General features: G+C 55.0%; 1 protein-coding gene across 1 annotated transcript in view; it reads right to left on the reverse strand.

The window, feature by feature from the left end:
* Nucleotides 1–13,834, reverse strand: part of SLC6A17 (solute carrier family 6 member 17) — a 53,590-nt gene that overhangs the window by 12,853 nt on the left and 26,903 nt on the right. The gene's annotated exons all lie outside the window — the stretch shown is intronic.

A 13,834-nucleotide genomic window follows, 5' to 3' on the forward strand; every position in this document is an offset into this window, starting at 1 on the left:
GGCTTGGTCCTGGCCCAGCCCTGGCTGTTGTGGCCATTTGAGGAATGAACCAGCAGATGGAAGATTCTCTGTGTCTCTGTCTCTCTTCCTCTCTCTCTAACACTTTCAAATAAATAACTATTTTAGTTAGTTCCTGCAGGGTGAGCTGAATGGGTCTTCAGGACATTTGGAGGTGATGCTGAGTCTGCAGTGGGCTGGGCTACGGGTGTAACTGGCCAGCAGCGGGAGTGCTGGCGGGAAGAGAGCTGACTGCGGATGTAGAGCAGGGAGAAGCAGAGCCTCGGGCCCAGGTCCGAAGGGAAGAGGAAGAGTCTTCCGCAAGGGAGGAAGGGAGGCCGCAACAGGGGGCAGGAGTGGGCTGCGCGGCGGGAGAGGCAGGGCTGCCCAGGCAAGAGCCACAGACAGCACAGGAGGGAGGGAGACAGCAGCCAGGAGGTCTCCGGCGGGCTCAGCGGAGGGGCCACGGTCAGAGGGGGTGAGGAGAGGATGCGAGCAAGAGGAACAGGGCGGGGGCCGTGCGGGCCAGTGCTGGGAGATGCCAGCCTCGTGCTGGGAGGGAACTGGGCGTGGTCAGGAGGCGGCTGTGAGACCCAGGAAGGGCTGCTCTGGCCGTGTTGTCTTGCTTTTAGTGGGGTGACAGGGCCGCATGCAAACATGGATGGAGGACAAGGACACGGTGGCGGTCGGCAGTGGTGGTGGGGGATTGTCTTCCACGAGAGACCCTGGGGTTGCTCATTTGAGAGCGGTGGGGGCGGGGACAGGATGGGGCATGTCTGCACGTCTGGATTCTGTCTGGAGCCTGACTCTCAGGAGCTTCCGCCTGTGGCTTCTGCGTCCCCATGAAGCAGGAGGTGGAGTCATGTGCTGGGACGGGGTAGGGGGGTGGGAAGGGGGTCAGGGAGCTCAGGCCACAGTGGCCATCTGAAGGGTCCAGCAAAGCCTGGGAGAGCCCAGCGGCCAGGGAAATGCGGCCGGGCTGACCGGCGCCACTGTGCAGGGCCTGAGGCCCCGTGGCTTGCACAGGGAGAGCTGGTGTTTAAGGTAAGGCGAGGGGCCGGTGCTGTGCTGAGGTGGGTTAGGCGGGTGCTGTGGACACCCACATCTCATATCTGAGAGCGGTGGGAGTTCTCACTGCTCTGCTTCTGATCCAGCTTCCTGCAATGCTCTGGGAAGGAAGCAGCTGATGGCTCAAGTGCTTGCCACCCACACGGGAGGCCCAGGTGGAGTTCACACTTCTGATTGCAGCCCCGGCCGTTGTGGCCATTTGCAGAGTGAACCCATAGATGGAAGATTCACTCTCTCTCTCATTCTTTCTCTCTCTCAGTCTTTCAAACAAACAAATAAATAATCAATCTTTATAAAAATGTGTAGTCCCTGGCTTCACACAGAGCAGGACTGTACATTTTGATTTTTTTTAAAGAACTTCATCTGGGTCTCCCACGTGGGTGCAGGGGCCCAAGTACTTTTTTCCACTGCTTTCCCAGGTGCATTAGCAGGGAGCTGGATGGGAAATGGAGCAGCTGGGACTCGAACCAGTGTCCATTTGGACTTCTAGCATCACAAGCAGCCTCTTCACCCATTACGTCACAGTGCCGGCCCCAGGGCTGTGCTTTTTAAGGTAAGATGAAAGCTATCGTCTTTACAAAAGTGACATGGGCCACAGTTCCTTATCTAGAAGCCCGGGAGCCAGACTGGCTTTGGAATGTAGGCTTTTGTTTCTAATTTTATTTTAGAATAGATAATATGGCTCATATGCCACCTGATTATCTAACACCCCCGGCGGGGCTGGGGCAGCCCCCGGTTATCAGACACATCAGGATTTTGCTGCGGATATGAATATTCACACCCCGTGCAGCAACAAACTCCATAAATAGCTGCACATCTGCATGGGTCATTTTGTTTCCAAATGAGTCCAGGGGTTGGGGGGGGGGGGAACCAAACCAAGCCAACTTGTGTTTTTTCAGGGTGATTTGGATTTGGCATTGTGGGTAAGGAACCAGGGGCCTGTACTGCATCTAATAGAAACGCGGAGACTATAGAAAAGGAGACAAACACAGTCCCACCAGGACAGAGGTTCTGTAACTTCCCTAAAAATTGTGCCCCCAGAAGGTCTCTAGAAATGGGCGGAGGGGCAACACGTGCCTGGGTGCCACTGGTGATCACAGGTGCCAATCACGGCTGGGCCCTGGCCACTTCTCTTAGCCTGGACACCAGGACATGGCGGGAGAGCTCTGGGCAGCCGGGTGAGTCCCACCGAGCAGGAAGTACCGGAACTGGGAGGAGGGCAGGTTGAGATGGACCAGCTCTGATCATGTCACTTGCACGATGAGAGTGACGGCTCCCCTCTGCCCTCTGGAAAATCGCTGGCACTCCTCTGTGTTCTCCACACTCTAAAGGCAGGAGCTTCCTCCTCTTCAGAGGCACCAGGGTCCTGCACACGACTCGCCTCTGCCCAGGCTGTCCCCTCCACCTTGAATCCCCTTCCTCCAGCTCACTTCCAGTGAACGCCTCTATTTCTCAAAACGCAGCGGACTGTCACCTCGTCCTTGAGGCTTTTATCACCCTGTTTTTGAGGCTTTCGCGGACGGCCTCTGGCAGAGCTAGTCCTGGATCCCGGTCTCACCCAGCTCGACTTCAGCACTTACAGCACAGGTTTCTGTGTCTGATTTTTCAACACTGTGCTTGGGGGTGGGGCTTCTAGCACATGAAAGAGAAGGAGAGTGGGAAGCTAGAGAGAGAGACAGACAGACAGACAGACAAAGCCGACCTGTGTCCTCAAGGTTTGAGCAGAGCAGGAAGGACCAGACAATCGGCAGTGGGTTTGTACACATGCTGGGCTGAGATCTGATCTTTTAGAACAAGATCTATAGCACTCTAAAGTTCTACTTTCTGAGGCCGGGGCTGTGGTGTAGTGGGCTAAGCCTCCACCTACAGCACCGGCATTTCATTTGGGTGCTTGTTCAGGTCCCGTCTGCTCCTCTTCTGATCCAGCTCTCTGCATATGGACTGAAAGCAGTGGGAGATAACACAAATGCTTAGGCCCCTGCACCCACGAGGGAGACCTGGAAGACGCTCCTGTCTCCTGGCTTCAGATCAGCTCAGCTCCAGCTGTTTCAGCCATCTGGGGAATGAACAAGCAGACGGAGGACTTTTCTCTCTGACTCTCCCTCTCTGTGTCTGTAGCTCTACCTCCCAAATAAACAAATAAGTAAATCTTTTATTAAAAAAGTTCTACTTTCTAAAACATGAATACTTTAATGCTGGCTTTTCTCTCCTCTCTCTGGTAATTATTTCTTTTTTGATGTACATCAAACACATTGGAGTCCAGACTACCTGTGTGAGCCAAACACTTGCCATCACTGGGATGACTTTTTTTTTTTTTTTTGATAGGCAGAGTGGGCAGTGAGAGAGAAAGACAGAGAGAAAGGTCTTCCTTTGCCATTGGTTCACCCCACACACACACACAATGGCTGCTGCAGCTGGCGCCCTGCGCTGATCCAAAGCCAGGAGCCAGGTGCTTCTCCTGGTCTTCCATGAGGGTGGAGGGCCCAAGCACTTGGGCCATCCTCCACTGCACTCCCAGGCCACAGCAGAGACTGGCCTGGAAGAGGGACAACCGGGACAGAATCCGGCGCCCCGACTGGGACTAGAACCCGGGGTGCCGGTGCCGCAGGCGGAGGATTAGCCTATTGAGCCGTGGCACCACCATCACTGGGATTCTTAGCACTACCTAAACCTAGAGCCAGGATGTGGATCCGATCCTTGGACCCACGGCTGCTCAGGGACAAAGTTCAAATATGGAGGCAGCCACACCAGGAAGAACAGCACAGCCCCAAAGCATACCATCAGAGCTGGCCCCGCAGCCTGGGGTATTTCTCAGAGGACAGGGCGGAACTGCCACATCAGCAACGACGTGGGGTAGAAACAAATGGTTTTCGTTCGGACTGTTTTTCCACTTTTAAAAATTATGCACTATTTAGTGTGAAAAGTGAAAGGAGAAGGTAATGAACTCGCATGGGCCCATCACTCAGCTTCAACACCTGTCACACGTGGCCCACCTTGTTTCTGCCATGTCCCACCCTAGACTATTATGACCATTGTTCCTGAACCAGTGGATCCGGATGTGAGATTAGTGAGGCCCCACCCAGGAGAACCCCCGAGAGCACCCCTGCTCAGTCTCTGAGTGCAGCCCCTCGCTTCCTGTCCGCATCTTGCTGGTGGAGCTGAATGCAAAGACCCAATGCAGTTCTGGGGAAAACAGAGTCAGGCACCCCTTGTTCCTCGAATTTAAAGGGGGCTCTTCCCAGGACCCCTGGGGGCACAACATCCACAGGTGTTAACAGAGGATGAACCCATGGCCAGACGTCGTGCTGCACGTCCCTTCCAGACATCGGGCTGTGACTGCAAGAGAAGCGATGGGAAATCAGCTTTGCCCACAGAAGGTAAGACGCAGGGTGCCCGCTCTGGAGCACCGCGGCGCTTCCTGCCATTTCTGGGGTGTGACGGCTGAGTCACTTCCTCCCGCGGGGGAGCAAGGTGCTCCACGGCATTTGACTCACGGGCCGGAAGATGCTTTCGGAATCCACCAGCAGTGGCTGGGCCCTCGCCCGAGCCGGCACGTGACGATGACACACACCTCACTTCTCGGCACTGCTGCAGCGCCTGCTAACATACAGCCTTGGGCCACGAGACGCCAGACGGCACTGCAGTGCCGGGCTCCCGCTGCCCTTCACAAGGGACAGGATAAGAATAGCAAACGCTCATCACGCACCCTGCTGACAACCGCGCCGGAGGTGCCAGCGCTGCCATCCTGCACCTGAGGAAGCTCAAGTCCTGTCCACCGCCCAGTGCTGAGTGATGAGCTGGGCTCTGAAGAGATGGGCTGGGCCACCTTACCCTCCTGCCCAGAGGCCCTCATTCTGCCAGCTGGGAGTCCCAGAAGTTCCACCAGTAACCCCCACGCCTGAGGGAACCCACCTTTCTCTCCCAGGGTTAACGCACACCTGGCACCTTGCCCCTTGCCCCAGACACCCCATGCCACTTCCCAGACAGAACCAGGACGTCAGCAAAGCTGCACATGCCAGCAACAGATGCACATACATGCATTACACGTGTGTGTGTGTGCGTGTGTGTGGCTGCCACCTTGGGGGTGTGTCTCCAGCCTTGACACTTTCTTACATGCCGAGTGAAGAATGCACAGGGCCCCAGAGCTCCGGCAAGCTGCCCGCTCTGCCCTTGCCTCGTCCCTGCAGCCCGACCTCTCTGTGAAATGGCCATGATATGAATGCCTGCCTCTAGGGTCGGTCGGTGGTTTAAATGCACTAATATGTGGAGGGTGCTTCTAACAGCCCCTGGCACACAGACAGCTCTATTCATTGTAAAACCAACGAGTGTCTAAGTACCTCGCTGCTTTCAGGGATGCTCAAATATGGACAACTGGGGCCAGGGTTGTGACACAGTGGGTTAAGCTGCCACTTGTGATGCCTCCATGCCATATATCAGAGAGCCAGTTTGAGTCCCAGCTGCTCTGCTTCCGATCCAGCTTCCTGCTAATGCACCTGGGAAGGCAGTAGGAGATGGCACAAGTACTTTTTAAAAAAGATTTATTTGAAAGGCAGAGTTGGGGCAGTGCTGTGGAGTAGTGGGTAAAGCCGCCGCTTGGAGTGCCAGCATCCCATACGGTTGCAGTCCCTGCTGCTCCACTTCCGATCCAGCTCTCTGCTGTGGCCTGGGAAAGCAGTGGAAGATGGCCCAAGTCCTTGGGCCCCTGCAGCCATGTGGGAGACCTGGAAGAAGCTTCTGGATCCTGGCTTTGGATTGGCCCAGCTCCAGCCATTGTGACCATTTGGGGAGTGAACCAGTGGATGGAGGACCTCTCTCTCTGCCTCTGTGTAACTCTGCCTTTCAAATAATAAATAAATAATTATTTTTAAAAAGAACTGGTTAAAAAGATTTATTTGAAAGGCAGAGTTATGGGAGCCGGGAGTTGGTGGGGAGAGATCTTCCATCTGCTGGTTCACTCCCCAAATGGCTGCAACAGCCAGGACTAGGCCAGGCTAAAGCCAGAAGCCAGGAGCTTCATCAGATCTCACACACGGGTACAGGGGCCCAAGCAGCTGGGCCATCCTTGGCTGCTTTCCCAGGTGCATTAACAGAGAGCTGGATTGGAAGTGGTGCAGCCAGGACTCAAACTAGTGCCCATAGGGGATGCCAGCACTACAGGTGGCAGCTTTATCCACTACACCACAGCGCCAGCCCCAATAAATCTTTTTGTTAAAAACCTGTCACTGGGGCCGGTGCTGTGGCATAGAGGGTGAAGCCGCTGCCTGCAGTGCTGGCATCCCATGTGGGTACCGGTTTGAGGCCGGCTGCACCACTTCTGGTCCAGCTCTCTGCTGTGGCCTGGGAAAGCAATAGAAAGAAGATGGCCCACATCCTTGGGCCCCTGTACCCAGAGGAGGCTCCTGGCTTCTGGCTTCGGATCGGCTCAGCTCTGGCTATCACAGCCAGTTGGGGAATGAACCAGCGGATGGAAGACCTCTCTCTCCCTCTCTCTCTCTCTCTCTCTCTCTCTCTCTCTCTCTGCCTTCCCTTCTCTCTGTGTGTAACTCTGACTTTCAAATAAATAAATAAATCTTAAAAAAAAAAAAACCTGTCCCTGACGTGTTAACCATGGCCACACAGGCTTTGCCTGCAGACTCTCAATCCCTGACCTCCTCGGGCCCTGACCACTGCCCCTGTCTCCTTGTCCCCTGGTGTCACGATTACATCATACTCACTCACCTGAGGCCCGCAGCCCCTCCTCCTCCACTACTGCCCTCAGCTGATTGTCTCGCGTCCTACTTCTTTGAGAAAAATGATGCGATCAGGCGAGAACTCCCCAATGGGAACTCCTCCCCAGAGCCAGAAGCGTGCCCGGGACCAGGCCTGCCCCAGCCCCTAAGGACCACCTGAGCTCCCAGTCCCCACTCGGCATGGAAGCCCAGGGCTCCTCAGCCCTCCTCTCTGATGGCATCAAGTTCCCCCTCTTTTTTGCGATTTAAGTTCACAATTGAATTATTTTGAGTGTTACATAGAGATATAAAACTGTCACCACACATCAATGTTATAGCGTCCTCAGCACCTCAAATAGGAAGCCTGCAGCCATGGACAGCCACTGCCCTGAGCTTCCCACAATCCCCTTCTTTCACTAGGGATTCAGCTATTCTGCACGCTCCACATGGCTGGAATCCTACAGTGCTTGGTGGTCTCCTGTACCTGGCTTCTTTCACTCGGCTTAGCGTTTTCCAGGGTTCCGTACCATGGCATGCACCCGTGCTTCATTCCTCTTCATGGCTGCGTGATATTCCACAGGGTGGACACAGCACATCTGCTTATCCACCCATCAGCTGCTGGACAGCTGGGTCATTTCCACTTTGGGGCTGTTAGGAATCATGCTGCCCTGTGAACATTCGTGTTCAGGTGTTGGTATGAGCCTGTGTTCTCAGTTCTCTCGATGTGTGCAGGAGTAGAACAGCAAATTCCACCTAACCTTCGGAGGAACTGCTGGCTGCTTCCAGTGCCACTCACCATCTTCCCTTCCTGCCCATGGTATACGAATCTGAAATCCTAAAACAGCATCCAGACACCTCCCGGCCCCTGCAGCTACCAGCGCATCTCCCATTTCTGTGTTCAATTCTCAGCAGGACTCCTAAAAATACGTGGTCTCTATGGCGCGAGTTAATGCCTCACTTCCGGTTTTCCCTTCAACCCATCACTCTCATGCTTGTCCCCAGCACTCCCCCAGAGCAGCTCCCTCCCATCACAGTCACCAGCAGCCCCTCCGTTAGCAAGGAGTTGGTCACTTCTCAGTCCTCCTCACCTGGCTTCCAGCAGCTTTGGGCGCAGGTGACTACTTCCTCTTTCCTAGTGAGTTTAAGCACTCTGCCTCTGGGATGGATATGCCCTTCCTCCTCCTCCTCCTCCTCCTCCTCCACCTCTCCCCCCCTCCACTCCTTCCCCCTCCACCAGCCGTCGCTCCCACAGCCTCTGAACTCTGAGCACCCAGAGCTCAGTGCTCCGTGCTCGCCTCTGGCCCATCCACTCTGCAGTGGTTATAAACCAATGCATGGCTTCCCATTCTAGAACCCCCATGCCCCCACCCACACCTCCTCCCCAACCTCCACACACACAGCCCCTGCATACTCAGTGCCTCCCCTCCAGTACCCACTTGACATTTCAAACCTGCCACGGCCCAAACAGTGCTCTTCCCACCGCCTGCCCCGCGTCTGTGAATGACAACCCTGACCCTAAGTTGCTCGGGCAAAGACCTCGACGCCCCGCCTGCTCTCACAACCCAGGTCCACTCCACCTGCAGCCCTGTTGACACTGCCTCCAGGAAGCCTTCAGTCTCACCGCTTCCTGTCACTCCCACCGCCACGCGGCTGGAGCTCAGCCTCCGCTCGCCTCGACCTCCCAGCAGGTCTCCCTGTTCTGCCCTTGCCGCCCTGGGTTCTCCACGGCAGTCTCTCCCGAGGCTCCGCGTGATCCTCCTGGGTCAGCAGTCAGATCGTGCGGCAATGTCCCAGTCCCCCCGCCCCCGGACCTACGGAGCCCCTCATGATCCGGCTGTCACCGTCCCCTCCCCCGTGACTCAGCTCACCCCATCCCGCTCCAGTCACTCACGGCAGCCTCCGTGCCTGTCCCAGACGCGTCCGATTTCGAGCCCTTTACGTCACTGCTCCCTCTGTATGGAACCTCTGCATGCTGCCCCAAACCTCCACGTGCCTGCATGCCGGCTCCCTCAGCTCCCCCAGGCCTTCGCTTAAGCCCCGCTCTCTGGGTGAGGCCTCCCTCCATCATGCCGTTGAGAACTGCGGCTCTCCTGCCCCAGCGCCCTAATCCCCTCTCTGCTTTACTCTCCTTGGCAACACCAGCCAGCAATTCCCTCCCTCCACCGGAACCTAAGCGGGTGCCAGAAAGTGGGTCTCCCTTGTTTACTACTGGATTGGAGGACCCATGACAGCCGTTCAGTGTACCCTTGCTAAATGATTGACTAAATGACTGACGGGCATTTGGGTTCTTTTCAGCCCTTTGGTACGAGAACAAATGCTCTGATGACAACATTGTACAGGGATCATTTTGCCTACGTGGAAATAGAATTGTTAGGCCAAAGGACACGAACTGCTGTTGTTTGGATAAACGTTCCCTGAAAGTTGTGGTGGGTAGAAAACCTATCGTTAAGGGCAGGCATTTTGCACAGTGGTCAGAGACACCGCTTGGGACGCCCGCATCCCATATCTAGAAGCCAGAGTTCAGGTCCCAGCTCTACTTCCTATTGCAGCTTCCTGTTAATATACACCCTGGGAGGAGGTGGTGAAGGCTCGGGTAGATGGGTCCCTGCCATGCACATGGGAGGCCTGGGGTGAGTTTCTGGATTCTAGCTTTGGCCTGGGCCAGCCCTGGCCAAAGCAAGCATTTGAGTAAGTGAACCAGCCAACAGAAGGTTTCTGTCACTCTCTCTCTCTCTCTCTCTCTCCCTCTCTCTCTCATCTATCTATACATCTATCATCTATCTCTGCCTTTTTTTTTTTTACAGGCAGAGTGGACAGTGAGAGAGAGAGACAGGGAGAAAGGTCTTCCTTTACCGTTGGTTCACCCTCCAATGGCCGCTGCGGCCGGCGCGCTGCGGCCGGTGCACCGCGCTGATCCGAAGCCAGGAGCCAGGTGCTTCTCCTGGTCTCCCATGGGGTGCAGGGCCCAAGCACGTGGGCCATCCCCCACTGCACTCCCGGGCCACAGCAGAGAGCTGGCCTGGAAGAGGGGCAACCGGGACAGAATCCGGCGCCCCGACTGGGACTAGAACCTGGTGTGCCGGCGCCACAGGTGGAGGATTAGCCTATTGAGCCGCGGCGCTGGCCTATCTCTGCTTTTCAAACACGTAAAAATGAGTAAGTAGACAAACAAATAAATAAGACCACAACTTCCTGTAAAAGAGAAAGCCTATCACAGCCCAGCACTTTCTGTTGAGCAAATCCCAGGATTGGCTGCCTGGTACTCCCATGCTGGCCTGGGTTTTTAGCAGAAAGTAACCGGGAGAAAAGCTGCCCAGGGAATTCACAAATTCATTAGTCAGGAGCATGACTTGCTGCTGCATCGAAGATGCTCCTGGGTCATCCTTGTATCTGGACCACACTGCTCCCCTCACACCCGCTAACCATCTGCTTGAAGGCACAGACAGTCTCGGTCCCACAGCCTGAATTACTTCTGATGCTGGAAGACTTGAGGAGAGGGAGCCCTTCCAGGTCATTTAGCATAATTAGTAAAGAGTCTATGCTTCTCCCACATGGGTTTGGAGATGCTCTGGCCAAAAATTTGCTTGGGCTCTGCCTGGGCTACCAACTGGAATGAGCCCTAGGTATGGCATGCACACTGTGGTCCATCTGAATGGAACAGTGCACAGCTCAAGCAGCTGTGGGCAATGACCTGCCTTCTATAGCACCATTCTAGGGAAAAACTTGAAACAGCTCCCAGGGCCCTTCCTCCCTCCTGCCTCCCATGCTGGGGCAGTCACGGGGCTGCAACAGTGCCAACTGGCAGACCACTGCTTTGCAGAGTGGAGTCACACTTCATGCAGGTGACTTGGGGGATGGGTGAATAAGAGCCTCCCCCCAGCTTCAACACTGGCCTCACCAGCCTCAAGTGATGAGTGGCGTAAGTGGGTCAGAGGTTCCTCGGTGGAGGAGCTGGGCCTCTGAGGCCCCCTTAGCCTCCGTCCCTGCTCTAAAGATCAAGAGCAGGAGCCGCCCCATGGAACTGCCCAGTGAACAAGGTCTCAGCGGCTGTACCCAAACCTGAGCCTCAAAGAGCTGGACAAGCCTGGTGACTGGACCCCTCGAGGGCCTTGGTTTGTCACAGCCTCAGCTCCTGAAGACTCTGGCCTCTGTTCAGAGGCTAAAGAGGATCCACATGGCTCCTGGGACATCCAGGAAGAGCTTTGGAAAGAAGTGCACATCAACCATTTTGCATCCACCTGAGTGGTAAAAATTGAAGTCGGACAAAGGTGAAGCACCTGGGACTCCCATATAAACTGCTGGAATGTTAACGGATGCAACCACTGTGGAGAGCAATTTCGCCAACATCTAGTAAAACTGCATACCCTGTGAGACAGCAATTCCATCCTCATATGGGTGTGTGTGTGTGTGTGTGTGTGTACCCTAGTGAAATCTGTGCACATGACACACTGTGTAATAACGTTTATTGTGGCATTATTGGCAATGGTGAAAACTGGGGACAATGCAAATGGTCATCAGCTAGAGGCTGAATAAAGGAATTTTAGTTTAGTTTTGGAGTGGAATACTATACAGCAGTGACCATGGCATGTACTAGAGCTATGTATATCAATACAGGTAAATCTGAGAAAAATAGTGCTAAGCAAACTAAAACCAGTCACGGAAGGGTCCACACAATATGATGGCATTTATGTAAAGTTGAAGAGTTTACACGAATGCTGTACTTTGGATACACATAAACGTGCAACAAATGTCAAAATGTATTGGCAGGATAAAGCCCAAAGTCGGAATGGCGCTGTCCATGGCCTGAATGTCAGTGTCTCCCTTCAGGAGCTAATATATGTATGACAGTACGTGAGGGCGTGAGGAGGCGGGGCCTTGGGGAAGTGAGTAAGCGAAGAGGGTGGAGCCTCATGGACGGGGTGAGTGGCCTTATGAAAGAGGTCCAAGCCAGCTCCTGTGCCCTTCAGGCGGAACAAGAAAGTGCTGCCATGTAAGTTTTAGTATTCTTATTCTTTGTCTTATTCTTATTATTTGAAAGGCAGCACGAAACAAAGAGAAAGAGGGCAGGAGTGGGGAGATCCTCCTTCTGCTGATTCACTCCCCAACTGCCTGCAACAGCCAGGGCTGGGCCAGGCCGAACCCAGGGCACCATGTCTTCCACGTACTTAAGTCACCATCTGCTGCCTCTCAGGTGCGTTAGCAGGGAGCTGGGTTGCAAGCAGAGCAGGGATTTGAACCCACACCCTCTGATATGGGTTGCGGGTGTCCCAAGTGTCTTTGTAACTGCTGAACCCAGCACTCACCCAAGAAAGTGCTGTCTCCAACCCGGGGAGCAAATCACTGACACTGGCCTCCCCAGGCTCCCGACTGTGAGCAGCGCATGTCTCCATCGCCACTATTTGTAAGTGGTGCACGGCAATTCTGCTACAGCAGCGGGAGCCGACCCAGACAGTGCCCCCCACCAGGCACTTCATCGGCACCGGTGCTATTTTACTTCAGTGTTTCCTGTATGACTAGATATGGTTTTATGCCTGCGATATCCCATAATTGAACAGGTGTTTAAAGATCTGAATCCAGCAGGGGTGGGGGGTGGGGTGAATCTGCTCCGCTTGCTCCTGCAGTCACATTCTGAGGACTCCCGACAGTGCAGGGGCCCACCCAGACGCCTCTGCGCTGCTGCACTCCCGTGGGCATGGCCGAGCGTGCCGATTCCTCACTCAGCTCAGGAAGGCGCGACCCACAGGCCCAAGTGGCCCCTTCATACTCATCACGACTGCAGAGCACAGCCGAAGAGCAGCTGGCTTTCCACTCACGGCCCTCTCCCCCCAGACAGACCCAGGGTGCCTTTGTCCTTCTCTGCCAGACATCACGTGTTGACAACAACCCCACGGCCAGCCACGGGGCCGGGGATTCCCATGCGAGCCTTGGGAGACTCGCTGAGTGTGGCACAAAGAGGACTTTTGTGATTGTTCACGCAGAAACTCAGCTGCTCCACCCAGGAATGCCTGTGGCCAGTTCAGGCACTGTCTGCTGACCATGGCGTGGTATGCGCCAGGGCTGCTGCCGGCCCCCAAACACCAGGAGCCTACACACAGCAGCAGAGCAGGGCAGCCAGGCGGGGATGGGAATTCAAACTCTGTTCGATCTGTTTCCTCTCCCAGTGTCATCCTGGGGGAACTCTGTGCATGCGTGCGTGCTATGTACATGTGTGTGCACATGCACATGTGTGTTGTGCATGTGTGTATTTTGTGTGCCATGTATATACATGTATGTATGCATGTGCCTACGTGTGTGTACATGTGTGTACTGTGCATGTGTGCTTGTGTGTGTGTGTGCAATCACAGGTGATGTGACACTACTGAGCACCAAGGCCTCAGGCTGGCCTGGCCGAGCTCTGACCCCATGCCTGTGAGCTGGAGACCCCGCAGGTCCCTGCTGGTGGCTTAGTCATCAGCTGGCGTTCGGAGGTGGACTTCTCAGCCTGAGCAGCTGGGGCTGCTAACGTACACTGCCTGGGGCAACGTGAAGGGCATGTGGCTCTGCACTTGAAATTCTCTCATTTCTCAGGGGACTGATTCACGGCAGCTGTGCCCAGTGGTCTGTGGTCCTGGGGGTCAAGGCCATGGAGAGGGACAGACTCCTTGGGGAAAGCTGGGCACGCAGCTTTGGGACACTTGTGCCTCTGCTGTGCCCTCTGAGGCGTGAACAGAGATCCTGTTCAGGTCCCTCACTGAGCTACTAAGACAGTTGATGGGGTCAGGGTAGAATCAAATCCACATGGGGCCGGTGCTGTGGCGTATTGGGTAAAGCCGCTGCCTACAGGGCCAGCATCCCATAGGGGCACAAATTCAAGTCCCAGCTGCTCCATTTCTGATCCAGCTCCCTGCTAAGGCCTGGGAAAGGAGTGGAAGATGGCCCAAGACCTTGGGCCTCTGCACTAATAAGGGAGACCTGGAAGAAGCTCCTGGCTCCTGGCTTCAGAATGGCACAGCTCCAGCCGAAGCAGCCATTTGGGGAGTGAACCAGCGGATGGAAGACCTCACTCTCTGTGTGTCTCTCTC

The sequence above is a fragment of the Oryctolagus cuniculus genome, chromosome 7 (assembly GCF_964237555.1).
Source record: "Oryctolagus cuniculus chromosome 7, mOryCun1.1, whole genome shotgun sequence".
Taxonomy (NCBI): Eukaryota; Metazoa; Chordata; class Mammalia; order Lagomorpha; family Leporidae; genus Oryctolagus; species Oryctolagus cuniculus.